Source organism: Mus caroli, unplaced genomic scaffold (genome assembly GCF_978045245.1).
Source record: "Mus caroli unplaced genomic scaffold, Mus_caroli_1 scaffold_4, whole genome shotgun sequence".
Taxonomy (NCBI): domain Eukaryota; kingdom Metazoa; phylum Chordata; class Mammalia; order Rodentia; family Muridae; genus Mus; species Mus caroli.
This window is the reverse complement of record NW_028227259.1, coordinates 6,119,139-6,146,800: the sequence shown is the minus strand read 5'-3', so window position 1 is coordinate 6,146,800 and position 27,662 is coordinate 6,119,139. Positions and strand designations below refer to the sequence as shown.

At 40.7% G+C, this 27,662-nt stretch overlaps 2 pseudogenes across 1 annotated transcript in view; one reads left to right on the top strand and one right to left on the bottom strand.

The window, feature by feature from the left end:
• LOC147004896 (protein DBF4 homolog A-like) overlaps nucleotides 1-27,662 on the top strand; it is a 154,008-nt pseudogene that overhangs the window by 86,788 nt on the left and 39,558 nt on the right. The gene's annotated exons all lie outside the window — the stretch shown is intronic.
• On the bottom strand, nucleotides 6,840-14,267 carry LOC147004897 (sperm motility kinase X-like; annotated as a pseudogene).

The window sequence follows — 27,662 nt, the reverse complement described above, 5'->3', positions numbered from 1 at the left end:
TACCTTAATAGCAATAATTGTAACCAAGTAGATTTCTTTATGGTGTGCTCTAGAGATAATCTCTTGTGTACTGTCTGGAGGTAATATATGTCAATTAAAAGATGCTGCTGTGAGTCTCATCAGCCAGTGCCTAACTCTGTGATGAGGGTAGACCAAGTTACCATAATCATAGAAAGATAACAACTGTATCAATGAAATAAATTATTAATTTTTCCAATGTCAGAAGGTGATAGACAATTATTTTTGGTTATAGACTGACTTCTTTTTTTTTCTTTTTTTAATTAGATATTTTCTTCATTTACATTTCAAATGCTATCCCCAAAGCCCCGTATACCCTCCCCACGATGTGCTCCCCAACCCACCCACTCCTGCTTCCTGACCCTGGCATTCCCCTGTACTGGGGCATATAATCTTTGCAAGACCAAGGACCTCTCCTCCCATTGATGGCTGACTAGGCCATCCTCTGCTACATATGCCACTAGAGACACAGCTCTGGTGGTACTGGTTAGTTCATATTGTTGTTCCTCCTATAGGGTTGCAGACCCCTTTAGCTCCTTGGGTACTTTCTCTAGCTCCTTCATTAGGGGCCCTGTGTTCCATCCAATAGATGACTGTGAGCATCCACTTCTGTATTTGCCAAGCACTGGCATAACCTCACAAGAGATAGCTATATCAGGGTCCTTTCAGCAAAATCTTGCTGGCATATGCAATAGTGTCTGCGTTTGGTGGTTGTATATGGGATGGATCCCCCGGTGGGGCAGTCTCTGGATGGTCCTTCCTTCCTTCTCAGCTTTGAACTTTGTCTCTGTAACTCCTTCCATGGGTATTTTGTTCCCCATTCTAAGAAGGAGCAAGTGTCCACACTCTGGTCTTCCTTCTTCTTGAGTTTCATGTGTTTTGCAAATTGTATCTTGGATATTCTTAGTTTCTGGGCTAATATCCACTTATCAGTGAGTGCATGTATAGGCTGACTTCTAATTTCCCCAGGTCTCTAATAGAAGGCAAATGTTGTACAAAACACTCAAATGATTCCTTAAATGGAGCTCATATTTCCCTTCAGTCTAGTTTAGAAACCAAGAAGCAGAACAACCTCTTGTTTCAGCATCTTCATAATTCTTTGTGATGCCATAGTTAAGAGGTGATTGGGAAAGTGAAAGTTATTTGAATCCTAGTTATTCATCTGCTGCATTTTCTATTTGTGTATTTTTTATGTACAGATATAATCTCAGTTCTTAGCCCAGACTGGCATGGAATTTTTCTATGTAAACCTCAAATGGTGGTTAAAGGAAAATTGGGCACTTAATGTACAAGATTGTATCTAGATCTTTGTCTCTGACTGCATAAAAATCAACTCCAAATAGACTGAAGACCTTAAAGAAGATCTGATACTCTAAAATTGATATTAGAAAAGTAGTGGAAACAAACTAAGGTCATAGCATAAGTTAGCATTTGTGAATTGAACTGCATTTTTTCCCAGGAAACATGGCAAACCATTGATAATTGAGTTGTCATAAGTGTCACCATAGGAAACAAGCTTGGACATTACCAAAGGACAAAATAATTTGCCAGCATGTGAAATGGAAACCCTAGCACAGTGCTGGCAGAGCAAACATCTACACAACCATCATAAGACCTCGTGTGGAGATTCCTCAAAATGTTAATGCATGTCTCCTGGGAGGCTCTTCCAGTGCCTGGAAAATACAGAAGTGGATGCTCACAGTCATCCATTGGATGGAGCATAAGGTCCCCAATGAAGGAGCCAGAGAAATACTCAGGGAGCTGAAGGGGACTGAAGCCCCAAAGCAGGAACATCAATTTGAACTAACCAGTCCCCTCAGAGCTCCTTGGACCTATACCACCAATCAAAGAAAACACATGGTGGAACTTGTGGCTCTGGCTATATTTGTAGCAGACGATGGCCTAGTTGGTCATCAATGAGAGGAGAGGCCCTTGGTTCTGCAAAGGCTCTATGCCATAATATAGGGGAATGCCAGGACCAGGAATGGGTTTGGGTGGGTTGGGGAGCAGGGGAAGGGAGGAGGGGATAAGGGATTTTCTGAGGGGAAACCAGGAAGGGGATAACATTTGAAATGTAAATAAAGGAAATATCTAATAAAAAAGAAAGGAGAGAGGGAAGGAAGGAAGGAAGGAAGGAAGGAAAGAAGGAAGGAAGGAAAAGAAAAAGAAAGAAAAAGAAAGAAAAAAGAAAGGAAGGGAGGAAGGAAGAGAGAGAAAGAAGGAAAGAAAGAAAAGAAAGAAAGAAAGAAAGAAAGAAAGAAAGAAAGAAAGAAAGAAAGAAAGAAAGAAAGAAAGAAAGAAAGAAAGAAAGAAAGAGAAACAAAGAAAAGAAAAGAAGAGAAAGGCAAGCTCTGGAGTCAACCAGTGTGCAGAGAACTGATACAGAACTCTACACAGTTCCACACAACACCAAGAAGATCTGCCAGATGGCACATGCTGGCTGCGCTTCCTCAGGAAGAGACACAAGCTTGTTTAGAGTTTCTTTCAACAGTGATTTGGTTTCAGGAAGCCAGGGCTCCTGTCATCTTGGAAACCTCTCCATCTCTAGTTCATGTGGCAGCACAAAGCATCCCTTCTGCCCTGAAGAAAGCTCTGCCATCTCAACAGGATATGAGTGGCTGGGCAGAAATACAAGCTGTGGGTTACCCAGATTTCAGGCTACAAAACACTGTTTTGTGAACAGAAGTCAGGACCCTGGTGAACATCTCCATACCCAATTATAAAGAGATTTTGAAGACACTGAGATAGGACAACTGCAGAGGGAATTAGAACTCATATGAATTGATCCAAACCAAGTCCTTTCACAAGGTGGCTACTCTACCTCCACATGTCTATTGAGAGAGAATGTATTTGGGCTTTCAAATCCAGGAGGTGCAACCTGTCACAAAAGTACCAAGGATTCTGAGCAGGAGGGTCAGAAGTCGGTAGCCAGCCTAGGCTACATAGCAAGACTTTGTCTCATAAAAAATAAAGGAGAGAATTGTGCTTAACTTGAGTAGACTTGAAAGACATTAGGCTAAGAAAATAATCTACCAAATAGAGATCAATATTGCCTAATTGAAGCCTAAAACACAAATCTCCACTACTGATAAACAATAGCATGATGGAGAGATGTTTGCAGGATGCATTCTAGACAGTATGTAGAAGGAAGAGGGCAAATATGTAATGCACAGGGTGAAGACCACAGTGCATCATGAAGATCAGTGTGCTCTCACCACTGGAAAAGTGGTGCCTTTGGAAGACAGACATGTTAGCTTGTTCCAGTATGCAGACGTTTATATAGATATAAAATAGGACACGGTAACACACAGTTCAAACACAAAAAGTTTACTGTAGATTAAAAAAAAATAGTCTGTGTATTCCGAGTTGTTTAAACCATACAATTTGTGTCCAGGTTCCAGCATCTGATACTCTTGGAGACACTTGTGCCTAAGCAGATCTTAAACCGAGATCTCTGGATATCCTCGATGGTTGATATTCACTCAGACACACAATGCCTAAAATCAGAAATCATTCACCCTTCAGTATCCAGGACCTTTTTAAAAAAATTATTATTAGATATTTTCTTCATTGACATTTCAAATGCTATACCCAAAGTCCCCTATACCCACCCGCAACCCTGCTCCCCAACCCACCCATCCCCACTTCCTGGCCCTGGCATTCCCCTGTAGTGGGGCATACGATCTTCACAAGACCAAGGCCTCTTCTCCTTTTGATAGCAGACTAAGCCATCCTCTGCTACATATGCAACTAGAGACACAGCTTTCAGGGGTACTGGTTAGTCCATATTGTTTCTCCTATAGGGTTGCCGACCCCTTTAGCTCCTTGGGTACTTTTTCTAGCTCCTTCCTTAGGGGCCCTGTGTTCCATCCAATAGATGACTGTGAGCGTCCACTTCGGTATTTGCCAGGCATTGGCATAGACTCATAAGAGAGAGCTATATCAGGGTCCTTTAAGCAAAGTCTTTCTGACATATGCAATAGTGTCTGGGTTTGGTGGTTGTATATGGGATGGATCCATAGGTGGGGCACTCTCTGGATGGTCCCTCCAGGATCTTTTTTAAAGGCCATCTTCATGGTTCATTTCTGCAGGAGACCATAAACTACCCAAAGGAAAACCTTGCTGTCAGACCAGAGGGTCTTACTTGTTTTCTTTTTTTTTTTTTTGATTTTTAATATTTTTATTACATATTTTCCTCAATTACATTTCCAATGCTATCCCAAAAGTCCCCCATAGCGCCCCCCACTTCCCTACCCACCCATTCCCATTCTTTTGGCCCTGGCATTCCCCTATATTGGGGCATATAAAGTTTGCAAGTCCAATGGGCCTCTCTTTCCATTGATGGCCGACTAGGCCATCTTTCGATACATATGCAGCTAGAGACAAGAGCTCCGGGGTTGCAAGAGCTCATGTTGTTCCAACAATAGGGTTGCAGATCCCTTTAGCTCCTTGGGTACTTTCTCTAGCTTCTCCATTGGGAGCCCTGTGATACATCCAATAGCTGACTGTGAACATCCACTCCTGTGTTTGCTAGGCCCCGGCATCGTCTCACAAGAGACAGCTATATTTGGGTCCTTTCAGCAAAATCTTGCTAGTGTATGCAATGGTGTCAGCATTTAGAAGCTGCTTATGGGATGGATCCCTGGATATGGCAGTCTCTAAATGGTCCATCCTTTCATCACAGCTACGAACTTTGTCTCTGTAACTCCTTCCCTGGGTGTTTTGTTCCCAATTCTAAGAAGGGGCACAGTGTCCACACTTTGGTCTTCATTCTTCTTGAGTTTCATGCGTTTAGCAAATTGTATCTTATATCTTGGGTATCCTAAGTTTTGGGCTAATATCCACTTATCAGTGAATACATATTGTGTGAGTTCTTTTGTGATTGTGTTATTTCACTCAAGATGATGCCCTCCAGGTCCATCCATTTGGCTAGGAATTTCATAAATTCATTCTTTTTAATAGCTGAGTAGTACTCCAGGAAATAATCAAACTCAGGGGCGAAATCAACCAAGTGGAAACAAGAAAAACTATTCAAAGAATCAACCAATCAAGGAGCTGGTTCTTTGAGAAAGTCAACAAGATAGATAAACCCTTAGCCAGACTCACTAGAGGGCACAGGGAAAGCATCCTAATTAACAAAATCAGACATGAAAAAGGAGACATAACAACAGATCCTGAAGACATCCAAAACACCATCAGATCCTTCTACCAAAGGCTATACTCGACAAAACTGGAGAACCTGGATGAAATGGAGAAGTTCCTAGACAGATACCACGTACCAAAGTTGAATCAAGATCAGGTTAATGATCTAAACAGCCCTATATCCCCCAAAGAAATAGAAGCAGTCATTAATAGTCTCCCAACTAAAAAAAGCCCAGGACCAGATGGGTTTAGTGCAGAGTTCTATCAGACCTTCAAAGAAGATCTAATCCCAGTTCTTCACAAACTATTCCACAAAATAGAAACAGAAGGTACTCTACCCAACTCATTCTATGAAGCCACAATTACTCTGATACCTAAACCACAAAAAGACCCAACAAAGATAGAAAACTTCAGACCAATATCCCTTATGAATATTGATGCAAAAATCCTCAATAAAGTTCTTGCTAACCGAATCCAAGAACACATCAAAACAATCATCCATCCTGACCAAGTAGGTTTCATCCCAGGGATGCAGGGATGGTTCAATATACGGAAATCCATCAACGTAATCCAGTATATAAACAAACTCAAAGACAAAAACCACATACATGGTCATCTAGTTAGATGCGGAAAAAGCATTTGACAAGATCCAACACCCATTCATGATAAAAGTCTTGGAAAGATCAGGAATTCAAGCCCCATACCTAAACATGATAAAAGCAATCTACAGCAAACCAGTAGCCAACATCAAAGTAAATGGTGAGAAGCTTGAAGCAATCCCTCTAAAATCAGGGACTAGACAAGGCTGTCCACTTTCTCCATACCTATTCAACATTGTACTTGAAGTCCTAGCCAGAGCAATTCGACAACAAAAGGAGATCAAAGGGATACAAATTGGAAAAGATGAAGTCAAAATATCACTTTTTGCAGATGATATAATAGTATATATAAGTGACCCTAAAAATTCCACCAGAGAACTCCTAAGCCTGATAAACAGCTTCGGTGAAGTAGCTGGATATAAAATTAACTCAAACAAATCAATGGCCTTTCTCTACACAAAGAATAAACAGGCTGAGAAAGAAATTAGGGAAACAACACCCTTCTCAATAGTCACAAATAATATAAAATATCTTGGTGTGACTCTAACTAAGGAAGTGAAAGATCTGTATAATAAAAACTTCAAGTCTCTGAAGAAAGAAATTATAGAAGATCTCAGAAGATGGAAAGATCTCCCATGCTCATGGATTGGCAGGATCAACATTGTAAAAATGGCTATCTTGCCAAAAGCAATCTACAGATTCAATGCAATCCCCATCAAAATTCCAAATCAATTCTTCAACGAATTAGAAAGTGCAATCTGCAAATTCATCTGGAATAACAAAAAACCTAGGATAGCAAAAACTCTTCTCAAGGTTAAAAGAACCTCTGGTGGAATCACCATGCCGGACCTAAAGCTCTACTACAGAGCAATTGTGATAAAAACTGCAAGGTACTGGTATAGTGACAGACAAATAGACCAATGGAATAGAATTGAAGACCCAGAAATGAACCCACACTTGTTTTCTTACAACAGGTTCTTATCCATGATCATGCTTGGAAACAGGTCCTGCTCTGGCTTCAACTATTAAACACTTCATATTTCACTTTGGCTCCACTCAAAACTTACTTGGTGGAATTTACCTTTTAAGCTCTCAGATGCCCTGGGGTAGTGTGCACCATGACATGATCTGGCTTCACATGGCTCCTATGAAGATGAACTGGTTAATGTTTCAGATAAGGGTGTAGACAAGGCAATACAAATTTGGAGAGACAACTAGAGTCACAAAAAATATGATAATACTTTGTTTGGAATACAGATTCTCACCATTTCAACTAATTTCAAAAGCAGCAAAAATGCCAAAGGAATGCTCTTCTCTCTCTCTCTCTCTGTCTCTCTCTCTCTCTGTCTCTCTCTGTCTCTCTCTCTCTCTCTCTCTCTCTCTCTCTCACTCCCCCTCTCTTTCTCTCTCACTGTGTGTGTGTTTGTGTGTCCGTGTGTGTGTTTGTGTGTCCCGGCATCCAACAATGGGAAATTCCTCCCTGGCCCTCTCCTGTATCTGTGTGCATCCTCAGTAGGCTGCTCTTCACTCTCTGGTATCAGTTTTCAGGGAGCACAGTGCCTGTAAATGCTCTTCAAACAGACATAAGAAAGAGAGATCTTAGTAGAAATCTTCAGGACTTATGCTTCACTGTGCTGGCCCTGTGCTGGCATGGGCTGTCAGGCTGGTTCTTCCCGAGTGCTCCACTGATCCCTTCCCCCACCCTCCTCCAACACCCTGGCCAGGCTCAAGACACTGTCCTCTGCCCTCTACATGTGGTGAAGTTACTCACAAAGGATACCGTGGGATTGGATTTATCAGTGATAATACATTACCACCAACCCCTAAGATGTATATTCTTGTAACCTGTTTATTTCAAAGCATATCATTTAGTCCAGGAAAGTGTTCAGTGAGTGCAAGCATTTGCTACCAAGGGTGGGGACGTTAATCCATTCCCTCAGACAGATAGGGTGTAAAGACAGAACTGACTCTGGCTGGTTAACTTCCATGCACATACAGTAAATAAATATTTTTTCTTTAAAGAAATTGACATTATTTTAAACAAAAAACCTAGAGGTAGAAGTGTATTGTAGTCTCTCCACTTACCTGGTACCATGGCTACCTCCATGGCTCTTTTGACTCAGAGCCAGGCAGGCCTCTGTTGTTGGTCAGGGTGCACTGCTTTGGATTGGCAGGCAGCAACATAAAGTTCGCAGGCCTCTTAGAAATCCGTTCCTTAGGGTCTTCCAGGCCCGTCTTCGAAAGGGGGCCTGGGGCGCAGTCTGACACCTGTCATGGAGGTGTCCCTGGAGTGTATTTCGGGAGGATGGTCTGGACTCTCTCTGTTGTAGAGCAGGACCCTCACCCTTGGCCTCCTTCCTGGAGAATGGAGGTGATGTAACTTGTGTGTTCATGATGTCCATTTGTCCAGGTGTAGTAACAATGTGGAGCTGTCCCATGATGTTTGGATCTTCCAAAGACTCTCCAGTAGATATTTCTTCCGAGGTGTAACTGATCTCTGTCTCCCAGATTCTCCTCATGTAGTGAGCCTGTCCCATGAGGTTTGGATATTCCAAAGACTCTCCAGTAGATATTTCTTCCGAGGTGTCACTGATCTCTGTCTCCCAGATTCTCCTCATGTAGTGAGCCTGTCCCATGAGGTTTGGATATTCCAAAGACTCTCCAGTAGATATTTCTTCCGAGGTGTCACTGATCTCTGTCTCCCAGATTCTCCTTATGTTGTGAGCCTGTCCCATGAGGTTTGGATATTCCAAAGACTCTCCAGTAGATATTTCTTCCGAGGTGTCACTGATCTCTGTCTCCCAGATTCTCCTCATGTAGTGAGCCTGTCCCATGAGGTTTGGATATTCCAAAGACTCTCCAGTAGATATTTCTTCCGAGGTGTCACTGATCTCTGTCTCCCAGATTCTCCTCATGTAGTGAGCCTGTCCCATGAGGTTTGGATATTCCAAAGACTCTCCAGTAGATATTTCTTCCGAGGTGTCACTGATCTCTGTCTCCCAGATTCTCCTCATGTAGTGAGCCTTCTGGACAAGCTGGGGGCTGATGCTGTTGAGTGGAGTTGTCTGCTTCTTGAAGCAGTTCCAGGTGGGTGGCATAGAGTGGCTCATTGTAGTTCTCTTTACCTTCTCAAAACTGACGGTGGAAAGGATAGGCATACTAGTTGCCCTCCTTACTTCTACTTGGTTTTTTATGGTTGGCTCTGTGTTTTCCAACATTCTATCACACGGCCTTGGATCTGGTTTTTTTGTTGTCTTGTCTTCCTGTGGTAAATGTTGTTGTTGTTGTAGCATTAAATAAGTAGCCATCACCGAGTTGAACTTTTTCTCCCGCAAACTTTCTCTTATCTCTTCTGGATTGTATCCCAGGAAACGCATGAGTTTGATTATACTGGGGTCCGGGTGGCTTTCAGTGTTCTCTCCCATGGAAGCAGGAGAAGCTTCGTTGTCATATTTTAGCCACGTGAATCTGGCAATCTCTTGGACTGTTGGCCTCTCTCCAGGGTTGATAGTTAGCAATTTGGCTATCACATCCCAAAGTTCTGGTGAGAGACTAAAACTCCTAGAGTACTTTCCTTCAAAGATCTTCTGCTTTGTTGCTTCATAGCCATATCCCTTGAAAGGGAGGTGCCCTGTGGCCATAAAATAAAGAACCACCCCCAAGCTCCAGACATCAGTGGCCCGACCATCGTACCCTCTACCTTGCAACATTTCTGGGGCACAGTAAGGGAGGGTTCCACAGAACTTGACCAGCTTCTGGCCCGTGATTATCTTGGTGCCCAATCCAAAATCAGCAAGCTTTACATCTCCTCTGTGGTCCAATAAGATGTTTTCTGGCTTTAAGTCCCGGTGGACAATCCCTTTCTGGTGACAATACTGGAGTGCATACACCATCTGTTTAAACAGTCTGTGGCACTCCTCCTCTGCTAGATAGCCACACTCTTCAATTCTACTCAGCAGCTCTCCTCCCACAGCATGCTCCAGAATGATGAAAATGTTTCTGGAGGTGTCGATTATTTCTAAAAGTTTAATAATATGGGGATGATCAAGGGATTTCATGATTTCGATTTCGGATTGCACAAGGGGGTTTCCCCTGCTTTTGGGGAGGATTTTTATTGCTACTTTTGTTTGTGTGGGGAGATGGCTCGCCAGTTTTACCTCTCCAAAGGATCCTTGGCCAAGGGTTGTTAATATTTTATAATTTTCTGTTATGGCGAATTCGCCAAAGGGGTTGGACCTGAGGTCCTCACATGCTTGCCACCTCTTCATCATTGCTGATAAGTCAATTGTTTTGTGGTCAGTGTCCACAACACCTAGGGATGCAAGAAAAAAGGGAAGTAAAAGTGGGTCTAAGAGAAACATTTATAGCCTTAAATTCCTGTGCTAATACAAACACAAAAGTTGTCCAAATGATCTAATGATGCATGTCACAGTCATAGAAATATTAGAACAAGCAAAATCCAAAAGAATTAGAATCAAGTTCAGAATATGAATTGATGAAATGAAGACAAAAATAATACAAAGACCAATGTAACTGTCTTAGTTTGGGATTTTTAGCTATGAATAGCCTCCATGACCAAGGCAACTCATATTAAAGACAATACGTATTTGAAGCTGCCTTACAGGTTTGGGAGTTCAGTCCATTATCACCAATGTAAGAATATGGCAGCATACTGGCAGGCATGAAGCAGGAGGAGATGAGAGTTCTACATCTTCATCTGAAGACTGTTAAGAGAAGACTGTCTCTTCTTAGAAGTTAGGAGTAGGAGCTCAAAACCCACCTGGACAGTGGCACACTTCATCCAACAAGGTGATACCTGTTAATAGTGCCACTCCCTGGGCCAAGCATATTCAAAACCACTCTGGTAACAAAGACTTGTTTATTCTAAGGATAACAATAACAAGTAATCTTCCCCAAGATAACTCATAGAAATTGGAAGATATACATTAACAATATTAGGGAGAAGATAATGCAGTATACAGTGGAATATACAAATGGAATCCAGACATCCAAACAATCAGTAGGGAATGTCTTAAAAATGTTCCAGTGAAGTGGAAAAATCTAGAAAAAATTGATGAACCTCTAGATACACATTAAACTACCAACTAAAACTAAAAAGAGGGAAAACATCCAAACTGAAGACTGTATGAGTCAGAGGCAGTTGATGGCAAAAAGCTCCAGTGTTTTCTGGGTAAAGGAGGGAGTTGCACATATGAACTCACAGCATTGTGACCTGCTTAGGCTCAAGTCAGTCAAAATCTCATGAAGAGGGGAGGTGGACAGGAAATCACACACCTAGCTGATGAGCCCTTCAAAACTGATAGCTGTCAGGAGAGCTATCAATTTTAAGGATGTGGCCCCTTACGGATAAGGTTGGACAGACTACTCTTCAGTGGAACGCCACATACCTGAGAGTATGAAGACAAGAGAAACTGTACTGGATGGCCAGACACAAAACAAACGACCCAAACCAGGATAGTAGGAAATGCCGAGTGGAGGATCTGGGTGGAGTTAGGGGAAAGGATAAATACAACCAAAATATCATGTAAAATTCTCAAAAATTGCCAGGTGTGGTGGCGCACGCCTTTAATCCCAGCACTCGGGAGGCAGAGGCAGGTGGATTTCTGAGTTCGAGGCCAGCCTGGTCTACAAAGTGAGTTCCAGGACAGCCAGGGCTACACAGAGAAACCCTGTCTTGAAAACAAAGAAACAAACAAATCTCAAAAATCAAATTTCAAACAAAAATGCAAAAAGATTTAAATAGTAATTTAAAAGAATTTCTTAACAACAATAAAAATAAGAAGAGGCCAGACCAGACAAACTCATTGGTGATTTTCATCAAATCTTTAAAGAAGAGCCCACACCAGTACTTCTGAAACTATTTACTAAACTAGAAAGAGGAGCAGGAGCAATCAAGATTCATCCTTAGAGAATGTATTTCGCAGATACTGAGGCCACATGGGCACAGTAACAAGAGTCATAGTAACATAGTCAACACCTGTGAACACAGACACAATAATCCTTAGTCTGAGAGCTTAATGCCTCACACAGAATTCAACAGCCCTTGAAAGGGCTTCCAAACTTCCTGATCAAGATGGATTCATCCAGTCCTGCCAGGGCTGCAACAACCACCACCGATTGACAACGCTGCATAGAAATGGAAGGGCAAAAACATCCAGTGGAAGAAAGACAGCATTTTCAACAAATGGTGCTGGCACAACTGGTTGTTAACATGTAGAAGAATGCGAATAGATCCATTCCTATCTCCTTGTACTAAGGTCAAGTCTAAGTGGATTAAGGAACTACACATAAAACCAGAGACACTGAAACTTATAGAGGAGAAAGTGGGGAAAAGCCTTGAAGATATGGGCACAGGGGAAAAATTCCTGAATAGAACAGTAATGGTTTGTGCTGTAAGATCGAGAATTGACAAGTGGGACCTCATGAAACTACAAAGCTTCTGCAAGGCTAAAGACACCATCAATAAGACAAAAAAACCACCAACAGATTGGGAAAGGATCTTCACCTATCCTAAATCAGATAAGGGACTAATATCCAATATATATAAAGAACTCAAGAAGGTGGACTCCAGAAAGTCAAATAACCCCATTAAAAAATGGGGCTCAGAACTGAACAAAGAATTCTCACCTGAGGAATACCGAATGGCAGAGAAGCACCTGAAAAAATGTTCAACATCCTTAATCATCAGGGAAATGCAAATCAAAACAACCCTGAGATTCCACCTCACACCCGTCCAAATGGCTAAGATCAAAAATTCAGGTGACAGCAGATGCTGGCGAGGATGTGGAGAAAGAGGAAAACTCCTCCATTGTTGGTGGGATTGCAAGCTTGTACAACCACTCTGGAAATCAGTCTGGCGGTTCCTCAGAAAATTGGACATAGTACTACTGGAGGATCCAGCAATACCTTTCCTGGGCATATATCCAGAAGATGTCCCAACCGGTAAAAAGGACACATGCTCCACTATGTTCATAGCAGCCCTATTTATAATAGCCAGAAGCTGGAAAGAACCCAGATGTCCCTCAACAGAGGAATGGATACAGAAATTATGGTACATTTACACAATGGAGTACTACTCAGCTATTAAAAAGAATGAATTTATGAAATTCCTAGCCAAATGGATGGACCTGGAGGGCATCATCTTGAGTGAAGTAACACAATCACAAAAGAACTCACACAATATGTATTCACTGATAAGTGGATATTAGCCCAAAACTTAGGATACCCAAGATATGAGATACAATTTGCTAAACGCATGAAACTCAAGAAGATTGAAGACCAAAGTGTGGACACTGTGCCCCTTCTTAGAATTGGGAACAAAACACCCAGGGAAGGAGTTACAGAGACAAAGTTCGTAGCTGTGATGAAAGGATGGACCATTTAGAGACTGCCGTATCCAGGGATCCTTCCCATAAGCAGCTTCTAAACGCTGACACCATTGCATACACTAGTAAGATTTTGCTGAAAGGACCCAAATATAGCTGTCTCTTGTGAGACGATGCCGGGGCCTAGCAAACACAGGAGTGGATGTTCACATTCAGCTATTGGATGTATCACAGGGCTCCCAATGGAGAAGCTAGAGAAAGTACCCAAGGAGCTAAAGGGATCTGCAACCCTATTGTTGGAACAACATGATGTACTAACCAGAACCCCGGAGCTCTTGTCTCTAGCTGCATATGTATCGAAAGATGACCTAGTCGGCCATCAATGGAAAGAGAGGCCCATTGGACTTGCAAACTTTATATGCCCCAATATAGGGGAATGCCAGGGCCATAAGAATGGGAATGGGTGGGTAGGGAAGTGGGGGGCACTATGGGGGACTTTTGGGATAGCATTGGAAATGTAATTGAGGAAAATATGTAATAAAAATATTAAAAATTGAAAAAAAAAAGAATCACATGCTCAGCTGAAGAATGGAATTGTCATTTAAAAAGAAGATCATGGATCTGGAAATCACCCCGTCGTGTTTAACAAGCCAGTGCAGAGATACTGGCTCTCAAGTGCTGAAGCATAGGTAGGGGAAGGGGCCTGTAGTAAAAGGGATTCATTAGGAATGGAAAGAAGAAAGAAGGGACTGGGGTACAGGTTCTTAGATTAGGTGAATATTCTTAAAGTACATTATGTGCATATTCAGAAATGTTTTAGGGAACTGTCCTACTTTATGCTTAATGTTTATTAACAAAAACTTTAAAAAGTAAATAAATGGCAATGAAAATGAGTAGGTAGAAAAAGACAAATTGAAGGTAATTAACGATGATAATTTAAACTATGTAAAAAAGAAAATCTAAAATCAAAGACAAACTAAAAAAAAAGAAAAAAGAAAAAAAAGAAAACTAAAACCATTACCTGCAAACCTCAAGCAGTAAAGTGAGAAAAGGGCTTACCTTGTCAAAGTCCAAGCAGGTTCACCAAAATCCGAGTACAAAAACGTAACCAGTGTCCAAATAAAACAAAAAACCTTCGCCAAAATCCGAGTCCAAAAACGTAACCAATGTCCAAGTCAGAAAAAAAACCTTCGCCAAAATCCGAGTCCAAAAAACGTAACCAATGTCCAGTTCAGAAACCTTCGCCAAAATCCGAGTCCAAAAAACGTAACCAATGTCCAGTTCAGAAACCTTCGCCAAAATCCGAGTCCAAAAACGTAACCAAAGTCCAATCCAAATTTTCCCCAGAATCCAAGTTCAAAATTATCACCACAGTCCACGTCTCCCAAAACACCACCAAACCACTCTCCGCACCAAAAGGACAAAAACCAGCCCTGGGCAGTACATTTTATGGGCAGGTGTCTGTCATTTATCACAGTGGTTCTTTGTGAGGTCAGAGCAAAACATGGACCAATGAGGGATGGCCACACTCCTGTCCCAGAAGACTGTATTAGCTACTCTGCAGTCACTGCTACCAAGTGCCCAACCAGAAGCAACAGAATGGTTTATTTTGGCTCACACTTTGAGGGAACAGGGAAAGCATGATGTAGAGTGATAGCATGTGGCTGTTCACACAGTACTGCTGGTCACCCCATATCCAATGCCAGGTCAGGAAATTCCTTCCTAGAGCTAGGAGCCTACCTTTTAAAGCTAGATTCCAGCTTCCCTTCGCAGTATTACCAGCTAGAGACCATGAGTTCTGACACAAGTGTCTATAGGGGATTTTTTTTTTTAATTCAAACCACAATAAGAACTGTCTCCACTCTAAAGGTAATAGAAACAGTAGTAGGAATAATGATAATATAGGCCCCCAAACCTTTATGCTTTAATGGGTATAGACTCTGGTTGCAGGAAACATTTTAAAAAGAACCAACAAGTTCCCGCACAACTGCCAGGCACCTACAACTCTCTGCCCCGTGGTACCTGGCTGGCCAGTCACTGGCAAGCAGTGGCCAACCTGTTTCTATCCCATGGAGACTCTCTGACCCAGAGCTCTTGAAATGTCTCCACCCAGCTTGCTATGTTCCCACAGACAGGATCTGCCATTGAAATGGGGAGACTAGTCATTATTACATCTTGTCCTCATGCTATAACCTTCCAAAAAGCCTAATTCTCTCCTGCTTCCTCTCTTTCTCTGTCCAACTGGGAAGTCCCTCTTACTCGCTCAGTTATTGGCTCCTTCATTTATTAAAGGATTGGTTCACAAGAAGTCACCTGGGTATGTGACTCTTCCTTGTCCACAGCCCCTCCCAGGAGAGCAGAATTAGCATCAAAATACAAAACAGCACCAGGCCCATCCACAATAGACTGATATTTACCAGTAAAAAAGTGAACAACCCAGAGGATGCTCCTATGTCCTTTGGGAGTAGGACCCAAAATCTGTGCTAACAACTGTCTCTTACAGACCTCAACATATCTTTGTTCAAAGTAGTCATTTCTCTCTATATACTTGCTGTCCAAACTATGCCCCTCAATGTTGTTGTCCTGTCACAAAATATTCTTTTTCAAACACCCTAGAGCAAGTTACTAAAGTATGTGGGACTTAGAGGAAGGGAGTTTGGTCATAGCTTCCCCAAAAGACTCTTATTAGATTTCTCATCAGAGACCTAGAAGCCCAGGAGACAGAAGGCAGACATCTTCGTGATGATCCAAAGAGAAGAACATCAGCCTAGAATCATACAGACAGCAAAAGCTGTAGGCATGGGAGATAGAGAATCTTCAAAGGTCAAAATCTCATCCTGTTCTACAACAAAGTGCCTTATACTGGGAAACATATAAACAACAGAAATCCATTTCTTGTACGTTTGGAGATTGGTAAGTTAAAGAACAGGATATTCAGGATGTTTGATGTGTATTGAGTGCCAGGATGCTAAGGGTATACAAGGCCTTTTATTTTGCTCTAACATGGTATTTTGTTGTATATTCTCACATGGTCCTGGGAAATGAAACTCTCTTTCATTTCTTTTTCTTTTCATATAGACAAGGTTACAATCCCCTTTCAGCTCCTTCAGTCCTTCCCCTAACTCTTCCATAGAGGTCCTCTAGCTCAGTCCAATGTTTGCCTCCTCTAAGTATCTCCATCTATGCCAGTCAGATGATGGTTGAGCCCCATAGAGGATAGCCATGTAAGACCTATGTCTGCAAGCACAACACAGCATCAGCAATAGTGTTGGGATTTGGTGTCAGGCCCTATTCTATAGGGGACACATTCTTTCATGATTGTGAACACCTGGGTTGCTACCACAAAGGTCTCAAATCGGGCTGAAGATTCAACATAGATTTTTGTGAGCCACATGTTCCAACATCAGGCCCCAAAACTAGAGCTGGTTACTGTCACAGTACCAATACCATGCAGGTTTTATCTCTATTGCTCTGTAGTACAGCTTGAGGTCAAGGATGGTGACTCCCCTAGAAATTCTTTTATTTTGGGGAATAGTTTTCCCTATCCTGGTTTGATTTTTGTTTGTTTGTTTGTTTTAAATCCAGATGAATTTTAAAATTGCTCCTTCTATCTCTATATCTATATATTGCTTTTGAAAAGATGGTCATTTTTACTATGTTAATTTTACTGATCCTTCCGCGGGATCTCTGCAGAGGGCCCTAAGGTCCCCAGAGGACTCTCCATGCTGCAGGCACCCTTAGGACACCCGGGACCCTGGGATCATCACTGGTGAGTGGAACGCAACATCAGTTCCAAAAAACCCAGAGGGTCTTGTGCTAGCATCAACAGGGTTAAAGCACAAAGGCAGGCCCTAGCACTCCCAGATTCTTGGGATCACTGAGACCAGTCCATGCAGGAGAGCACGTGGGCAGCAGAAGCAACAGAGTTTCTTGGACAGGGTCCCTTTGGGCCTCCATCCTTAGCCAGGAGGCAGAGCTGAGACCCAGACCCCTGGACACCTTCCTTGCCAGAGGAGAGTTGGCCTCCAGGGAGGGCTCTGACCCCAGGAACCCGGAGATGGGTCTGAGCTCAAGAGTTCTGTGCATCTTCCCTGCAAGAGGAGAGCCTGCCTGCAGAGAGTGCTCTGATCACTTGGACACTGGAAAGAGTTGGTCTTCCAGGATGCTGCCAGAGCCTAAAGAATCACAGGAGGAACAAGCTCCAGTCAGAGACAGCTAGAACATCTGACACCAGAGCTTACCAGATGGCAAAAGGCAAACAAAAGAATCTTACTACAGGAACCAGGACCACTGGGCATCATCAGAACCTAGTATGCCCACCACAGCGAATCCTGGATACCCCAACACACCTGAAAAGCAAGATTCTGATCTAAAATCACATCTCACGATACTGGTGGAGGATTTTAAGAAGGGCATTAATAACTCACTTAAAGAAATGCAAGAGAACACTGCTAAACAGGTAGAAGCCCTTAAAGGGGATGCACAAAAATCCCTCAAGGAATTATAGGAAAACACTGCTAAACAGGTAGTAGACCTTAAAGAGGAAACACAAAAATCCCTTAAAGAATTACAGGAAAACACAACAAAACAGGTGATGGAATTGAACAAAACCATCCAAGGTCTAAAAATGGAACTAGAAACATTGAAGAAAACTCAAACAGAGACAACTCTGGAGATAGAAACCCTAGGAAAGAAATCAGGAACCATAGATGCGAGCATCAGCAACAGAACACAAGAGATGGAAGAGAGAATCTCAGGTTCAGAAGATTCCATAGAGAACATCGGCACAACCATCAAAGAAAATGCAAAATGCAAAAAGATCCTAACTCAAAACATCCAGGAAATCCAGGACACAATGAGACCAAACCTACGGATAATAGGAGTAGATGAGAATGAAGATTTTCAACTTAAAGGGCCCCAAATATCTTCAACAAAATAATAGAAGAAAACTTCCCAAACCTAAAGAAAGAGATGCCCATGAACATACAAGAAGCCTACAGAACTCCAAATAGACTGGACCAGAAAAGAAATTCCTCCCGACACATAGTAATCAGAACAACAAATGCACTAAATAAAGATAGAATATTGAAAGCAGTAAGAGAAAAGGGTCAAGTAACATATAAAGGCAGGCCTATCAGAGTTACACCAGACTTTTCACCAGAGACTGTGAAAGCCAGAAGATCCTGGACAGATGTTGTGAATTAACTCTTGATTTACATTCCTGAGATGAATTTAAGCTCTGAGAAGCCCTGTGAGCAGCAAAAGGCTGGGTTTTCTTTCTCAGTGTTCCTATCACAATTCAGCAGCACTGGGCTTTCACTGAAGAAATGCCAGTCATTCCTCCTGGTGTGGTTTTCTGATTAGCTCTTCCTTCTATGGCATTGGTCCTCTTTTCAAGCCCAACACTTTCAGCACTCTCTTTGTGCTATTTCTGCATGCAATAAACAATTTGGATATCTGCTGGTTTTTCTGAAGACATAACTTAGATCTGACACTAAGCCCACAAGCACTACAGATTAAAAGCTGAGTGTCACATGACTGCTCACCCTTCAAATGCCAATCACAATCCCCTAAGGTCTAACCAGATATTCATTAATAATGGTTCCCACAACTTCCTCTTTTGGTTAAATACTTCACTAAAACAAGGTACACACAGAACTAAACACACTTGGATTCCCTAGTTCACTGTAAAAGGTGCAGTCTGGAAACAGCCAGGTGAAATGATTGCAAAGGAACAGGGAGCACACAAATGTTTGGAGGAAGGAAGGATAGAGGTCCCAAACATTGACATGTGCTCTGGCATGTTATCCACAGCACATTGACATTTTAACAACATCGAAGCTCTCTGCAGCCCATGAGTTAGCCAGGGGTCCATCATCATTCATGGCCTCATATGCAAGAATGACAGTGATATAACAGATTTTGGGGTTCTTATAAAGCCTTGTGCCAATAACTGGAGACTTAGGAAAAATATTATTATAACAATATTAACCATGGCATTATCTTCCCTCTCAGAAAATTTCCAGAGTACAGCAGGGACTTTCATAGGACCAAAGGTTTAAGATTCTTCATATAACCATGCCTGACCTCAAGCTGTACTACAGAGCAATTGTGATAAAAACTGCATGGTACTGGTATAGCCACAGACAGGTAGATCAATGGAATAGAATTGAAGACCCAGAAATGAACCCACACACCTATGGTCACTTGATCTTTGACAAGGGAGCTAAAACCATCCAGTGGAAAAAAAGACAGCATTTTCAACAAATGGTGCTGGCACAACTGGGGGTTATCATGTAAAAGAATGTGAATTGGTCCATTCTTATATCCTTGTACAAAGCTCAAGTCTAAGTGGATCAAAGACCTCCACATAAAACAAGAGACACTGAAATTTATAGATGAGTGAGTGGGGAAAAGCCTCAAAAATATGGGTACAGGGGGAAAATTCTTGAACAGCTATGGCTTGTACTGTGAGATCAAGAATCTACAAATGGGACCTCATAAAATTGCAAAACTTCTGTAAGGCAAAAGATACTGTCAATAAGACAAAAAGCCACTAGCAGATTGGGAAAGGATTTTTACCAATCCTAAATCAGATAGGGGCCTAATATCCAATACAAAGAACTCAAGAAGCTGGACTCTAGAAATTCAAATAACCCCACTAAAAATGGGGTACAGAGCTAAACAAAGAATTCTCAACTGAGGAATACTGAATAGCTGAGAAACACTTGAAAGAATGTTCAACATCCTTAATCATCAGGGAAATGCAAATCAAAACAACCCTGAGATTCCTCCTCACACCAGTCAGAATGGCTAAGATCAAAAATTCAGGTGAGAGCAGATGCTGGTGAGGATGTGGAGAAAGAGGAACACTTCTCCATTGCTGTTGGGATTGCAAGCTTGTACAACCACTCTGGAAATCAGTCTGGCAGTTCCTCAGAAAATTGGACATAGTATTACAGGAAGATCCAGCAATACCTCTCATGGGCATATACCCAGAAGATGTTTCAACTGGTAATAAGGACACATGCTCCACTATGTTCATAGCAGCCTTGTATATTATAGCCAGAATCTGGAAAGAATCCAGATGTCCCTCAACAGAGGAATAGATACAAAAAAAAAATGTGGTACATTTACACAGTGGAGTATTACTCAGCTATTAAAAACAATGAATTTTTAAAATTCTTGGGCAAATGGATGTGTCTGGAGGATATCATCCTGAGTGAGGTAACCCAATCACAAAAGAAGCCACTTGGTATGCACTCACTGATAAGTGATTATTAGCCCAGAAACTTAGAATACCCAAGATACAATTTGCAAAACATATGAAACTCAAGAAGAAGGAAGTCCAACGTGTGGATACTTCATTCCTCTTTAGAATAGGGAACAAAATATCCATGGAAGGAGTTACAGAGACAAAGTCTGGAGCTAAGAGGAAAGGACGGACCATCCGGAGACTACCCCACCCGGGATCTATCCCATAATCAGCCACCAAATGCAGACACTATTGCACATGCCAGCAAGATTTTTCTGAAAGGACCCCGATATAGCTGTCTTGTGTGAGGCTATGCCAGTGCCTGGCAAATACAGAAGTGGATGCTCACAGTCATCTATTGGATGAAACACAGGGAACCCAATGGAGGAGCTCAAGAAAATACCCAAGGAGCTGAAGGGGTCTGCAACCCTATAGGTGGAACAACAATATGAACTAAAATACCTCCCAGAGCTCATGTCTTTAGCTGCATATGTAACAGAAGATGGCCTAGTTGGCTCTCATTGGGAAGAGAGGCCCCTTGGTCTTGCAAACTTTATATGCCCCAGTACAGGGGAACGCCAGGGCCAAGAAGTGATAGTGGGTGGGAAGGGGAGTGGGGGGAGAGGGTATGGGAGACTTTTGGGATAGCATTGGAAATGTAAATGAAGAAACTATCTAATAAAAAAATTAAAAAGAAAAGATTCTTCTTATATCATAATGGCAGGTACTAGTTAGAGATAACCACACAGACCTCTAGTCAAGATGTAGAACAATTAAGTGAAAGCAAGTAGAGCGAAGGTTTTACACAGACACAAACACATGCATATGCAAAGGTAAAATGAAATATAGTTTCTCCAAGTATAAATCCTGGAGATGGACACCAGGATTTGAATCCCTTCTCTGTTGGCTTTTAAATGGTTTATGATTGGGTGGGTTACTGGAATTCTGTGTCTCAATGTATTTATTTTAAAATGTCTGTGGTTCACAAAGTTGTTAAAAGAATTTTAAAAGTTGGTACCCATAATTCATAACAGTTTCTGTTACTTTATATGTTACATATAAAGTGGATGCTCACAGTCATCTATTGGATGAAACACAGGGAACCCAATGGAGGAGCTCAAGAAAATACCCAAGGAGCTGAAGGGGTCTGCAACCCTATAGGTGGAACAACAATATGAACTAAAATACCTCCCAGAGCTCATGTCTTTAGCTGCATATGTAACAGAAGATGGCCTAGTTGGCTCTCATTGAAGAGAGAGGCCCCTTGGTCTTGCTGTTACTTAGTTAGCCTATTATATAATTAAAATTTATATTTAGTTCAATTTAATTTTTTTCTGATCATTGTTTCCATGCATAACAATTTCTCACATTTTCTCCATTTCATTTACTATTTCTGCTGCATCTCTGTCTAGAGTGATATACTGTTCTTTGTTTTGTTTTATTTTTTTTTTTCTGCTCTGTGTGACATGATGTTATAAGTATATTTTGGTTTCCATCACTGATCTTTAATGACTTCTCAGATCTTGGTAATGCATAGAGTCATTGGTTAGTTCAGCAGGTTTACAGCTTGGACGAGACATGGCTACACAAAGCAGAGGTACCTTCTTTTGCTCTGGCTGGATGACCATTCTCCAGCCTTGGTATCACTCTGAATATCAGAGATGCCCCTGAGGGCTAATGAGCATTGCCCAAATGTTTGCATTTTATATTATTATCTTCCATATTATGGAGAGAAACAGAGAGACATAGACATAGACAGAATATAGAGACTATTTTTTAAATGTAATTACTTGGCAAGGAAATTTTTTTTAAAAAGCTTGCATGATAATTCTGTTTGTACTTCATATTTAGAAATGCCTTCTCACAATGTTTTTTCGGTCTGTCTTCTCTTACACACAACATGCTAACAATAACAAAAGGTAGTAATTCTGTGGAGATATGTATATCTGTGTTGGCCTTTCAGAATAGAATTAGACCCCATGTTAATTCCTTTAAGAGACAGAACATCTTTGCTAAGCAAGGAGCTACTTGGCTATATTACATTTCCATCTCTCATAGACAATGTGCGATCCCATTGGATGTTTTCCTGAGGAGCAATTTATGAATCGAGGAATTTCTATAGGCCATGGGAAATTTGTTCCAAGAAAAATACCATTATATAGTTAGATCTTCAAAATGTGTACAATTTTACCTTCCTATCTGCTGGTTTTACATCTGAGGATTCAAGGATCCATGGATAAAATATGTTAGAAACTTTTATAATAAATCTGAAAGAAATTTAATTTGAGGCAATCCTTTATGTATCAAGGAGGAAATTAAATTTTCATACCAATAAGATAAATGCAGTTTATTTTTAAATAAGGTATTGCATCTTAGCTGAATATTGGATATTGCAAGCTACAGAATATCCTCAGATTTTTTTTCAGAATTGATTCAGATTTGGTCTTTATAGTCACCAGTTCTGGGAACACAGTGTCACATACGTGTAGAGTCTGAAATGACAAAACTATGTGTATTGATATTTTTTAAGAGCTGATGGAAATGTTGTGATAATCTGAAGCCAGAACTCATCAAGGTTTTTTTTTTTTTAATGAAACTCAAGTCAAAACGCAAGTACCAACTTTTCCACTTAAGCATTTGAACACAATACAATCCAGAGAAATGTTTCTTTGATATTTATATTCTGAGCAATGATTGTAGGAGTATATTAAGACTTTGGCTTTTTGTAATTAAATCATTGTATTTTTATAAGAACAGAACCCCAGAATTATTTTTATTGAAAGTAGATTTTCTTCATATAGTATATTCTCATTATAGTCCCCTCTCCATTCTCTCTACGATCTTCCCATTTTTCCTTTCACCCAAAGTGGCACACTCTATCTTGGTCGCTTTCCCATCCACCCCCTCTGTCTCATAAACACACACATTAGAAAGCAGACTTGTAAAATAAAAATATAAAATAAAAACAAGCAAACCATAATGGGACAAAAAATGAGCAAAGAAAAAAATCACAAGAAAAACATATTGATGCAGAGACACATATATTCACATACACAGAACTCTCATGAAAACACAAAACTTGAAACCATAAATATAGGCAAATTCCAAGACAATGCATTATGAAGCCCCCCCCCCCAATCTCTCTAAAAATACCATTTAGTTTGTGTTGGCCATCTCCCATTGGCCATGGAGCCTGCCCTTAAGTGTGATTCGTATGCCTCATGCAACACCATTGGGAATAAAACTCACTTTTCCTTTATGAGAGACTATCAGTTGGAGATAAATCCCAGGTTAGGGATGATAAGTTGTATCTACTTCCCTCTTAACTAGGATTCCATTTGGCTTAGAGCCAGGCAGGCCCTGTGTACACACACTGCCAGTCTCTGTGAGTTCAGATGTGCATCAGTCTTGATGTTTCTAGAAGACCCTGGTTTCCTTGTTGTCTTCCTTCCCACTGGCTCTTCTGCAATTCCCTGAACCCTGAGAGAAGCCATTTGGTGAAGACATCACTTTTAGGACTGGGTGTTCCAAGGTTTCTTAATCTGCACGTTGTTCTTGTGGTTCTCTGTGATTGTTCCCATTTCCTGCAGGAAGGAGCTTTTCTAGCAGCTGAGAAAGACACTAGTCATGGGTATAGCAGAATGTCATTAGGATTCATCCTATTTCTATGTTCCTTTATAAGAACACTAGTAATTGTTTTTATCCTGGCTTATCTAGTTTGAGGGTCCTGGCCATCCAAGCAGTATTAGGAACAGATGCCATCTCATGGTGTGGGCCTTAAACTCAATCAGATATTGGTTGGTTAGTCCTACAAGCTTTATAACAGTATTGTACTGGAGTGTCTTGCATGCAGGTCACCATTGTAGATTGAATAGCTTATAGCTGGGTAAATGATTATCTTTCTCCTTCAGTGGTGTAGAGAGTACTTTCTCATACCGTGAATAGCACTAGTCAATAGATGTGAAGGCTTTAGGTAGGCATCAGTTTGACTTCTCCATCTTCAATGAGTTACACAGGTGTTGTCTTCTGCAGTAGGGCCTTGCCATCAATTTATGGAGAACAACCAATAGCATTGGCAATAAATAGCCTTGGTTGTTTGGAGGTTTCCATGGGGACACCGTAGTCAACAATTCAATTGCATGTAACCCATTTCTGATACTGGGGGTTTCACTTGCTGGTGACAGATATCTAGTTGTGGTACTATTTGGTAGTTTTGTTCAGATTTCTTTCATATGTGTTTATTTTTTAAAAGCTTCTATTGTATTAGGTTTCAAAACAAACTTAGGACAGACATGGATGCACACATAAGTGATCTCAGAACTTTGATGCCTGATGTTTGAGAATTACTAAGAATTCTAGACCAGGCTTGGTTACAAAGTGACACCCTGCCAGTCTCAATACAGAAGTGGGTGAAGACATAGGATTTAATATCTATAGTTTTCTTTTGTCACCATTCTGTAATAGAATGGCAATACTAGAAATGTGTGATGGTTTGTATATCCTTGGATCAGGGAGTGGCACCATCTGAAGGTGTGGCCTTGTTGGAATAGGTGTGACCTGGTTGGAATGGGTGTGTCACTGTGGGTGTGGGTATAAGATCCTCACCCTAGTTGCCTGGAAGTCAGTCTTCCACTAGCAGCCTTTGGATGAAGACATAGAACTCTCAGCTCCTCCTGTGCCATGCCTGCCTGAATACTGCCATGCTCCCACCTTGATGATAATGGACTGAACCTCTGAACCTGTAAGCCAGCCCCAATTAAATGTTTTTTTTATAAGACTTGCCTTGGTCATGGTGTCTGTTCACAGCAGTAAAACCCTAACTAAGACAAAATGTTTCCACAATATATATTGAATTAGGTGTTATAAATAATATAAAGCTTATTTCAGTTATGGAGAAGAATGTATGTAGATTATACACAAATAATTGGACTTTTTATGTGAGCAACAGAGCATGCTCAGATTTTGATCTGTGGGGATTCTAGAAAACTACTTTGAGGATATGAGATGCTACATATTTTTGGTTTGGTTCTTGTCTTTAAATGGGAAAGCCATTTAGAAGCACACTACTCATTTAATTCCTCAGACTCAATGTTTGTGGTGTGTTAGCATAAATCTTGCTGCAGCCCACAGCTAACATATAGTACACGTGTTTAATGGCATGTGGCTTTCTAATCATCTTTAGCAGTTTGCTGCTCAGTAAAACAGTGAAATAAGTTTACCCAAAAACAATGTAAAGATCATTCTAACTTGTTTTTTAGAATTTTTTAGGGAAGTTCTGTTTCTTAATTAAATCTAATTAACTTTGAAAGTTTACTGGATCAGTCTTTTTAAACCTCTAGAATAAAGATATGTAATTAGAAATATTCACAATTAATAAGGGCACGTGCCATCATTAAGAAAAAGTAGATGAAATGTGAAGGTTAATGATTTGAAATACTGGTTTATTATGGTCGCTTTGAAAATGTATAAACCAAGTCATCTGTGTCCTGTGTACTTCACTGTTGTAAAAATATCAGTGTCCTGCAGATTTTCCTCCCTGTCTTACATAGCAAGCTATGTCACTTCAACTGTGTGCCTTGTTTATTTGACCTTCTTATGAATTGTATGCTTGTGGTCTCCATTGGCTTTGGACATCTGTGCCATGCAATTGGAAGAAAGAATGAGTGCTTTGCCTGGTATGTGATGAACAAATGGGGCTGGACTGGCAGTGTGGTTTCTTCTGAATATTGACTTCAGCATTGGAAGCATTGTCATTGTTAAATCATAAGGACACTTATGACACTGATTGGCTTTTAGCAGAGAACAGTGACGCTCAGTCAGTTCAGTTCTCTCTAAAAACAGTGATGGCACTAACTACATTTCATAAAGTGCTTCTGTAGCTCATTATTCTATTCTCTGTGAAGGAAACAGTACTATTCTAATTATTCTGTTTCTAATGTGACAACATTGATATATGCTTGCCAATGTTAACTCAATTGGGCATCAAAATGAACAATATTTTAAATGAGCATTTCTGCTGAGTCTGCAGGATAGAAGAAAATTCATCATGAAGTAATCTTCCTAGATCATTTTATTGCTTTTATATATTTCAAGTTACATGAGCAACTTTCAAATAGTGCCAAGGTGCCTTAAGATCAGTGTTCTTATGAATATAAAATTACAGCTAACTGAATTTTGTAGTCAACTCATCACTTAAGCTGGCAGATTTTGGTAGGAAAGCAGTTAATTACCGGTCTGTTTGCCACACTGTGAGAGTGCTGGGCAGGTGGTGGCACTGCCTTTGTTTAGGTGCAGTGCCTCTCCCACCACAGATCACAGGAAATTCTTTTCTTCCTGGAATGAAGAAATTACTTTTGTCTTTTGAAAAGTGATGGAGTAAAACATAGAGGTTGGTAGATTTTTATAATGTGTAGGCTGCTTATTAGTCTTCCTGACATGATAGCAAGACACTCACACATGACACCGAATAAGATGTCAGTACAATTTTGAACATAAAATGGACTAAAGAAGTCTTTTTTCTTATCTTAGTTTTTATTATGAAAAAGCAATCAAAAGCAAAATGAAAATATAGTAAGTATACCATACAACTTGAAGAATTCTAAACTTTTTATTGAACTTGGAAGAGCTGTGAAATGACATCTTAGTTCCACTTTGGGCATTCTGGGATGGACAGCGCTCAAAATTGTATGTTACCCTAAGGACTCTATTAATGTGGGAATCTAACAATAGTGTAAAATTACCAGAAGTGACTGTTATTTCAGATATTGCTTATATCAATGTAATTGAGAATGGTTATTTAAATTCTAGGTCCTAGAGTAGAACTTTTGTAAGTTGTTCTTAGAAATTTGAGTAGAGTACCTTCTGTTTCTATTTTGTGGAATAGTTTGAGGAGAATTGGAATTAGGTCTTCTTTGAAGGTCTGATGGAATTCTGTACTAAACTCATCTGGTCCTGGGCTTTTTTTTTTTTTTTGGTTGGGAGACTATTAATGACTACTTCTATTTCTTTAGGGGATATGGGACTGTTTAGATCATTAATCTGATCCTGATTTAATTTTGGTACCTGGTATCTGTCTAGGAAGTTATCCATTTCATACATGTTTTCCAGTTTTGTTGAGTATAGCCCTTTGTATATGCCCCAGTACAGGGGAACGCCAGGGCCAGGAAGTGGGAGTGGGTGGGTTGGGGAGCAGGGCGGTGGGAGGGTATAGGGGACTTTTGGGATAGCGTTTGAAATGTAAATGAAGAAAATATCTAATAAAAAGTGAAGAAAAAAAAAGAAATTTGATGGTTGGCCTTTGAT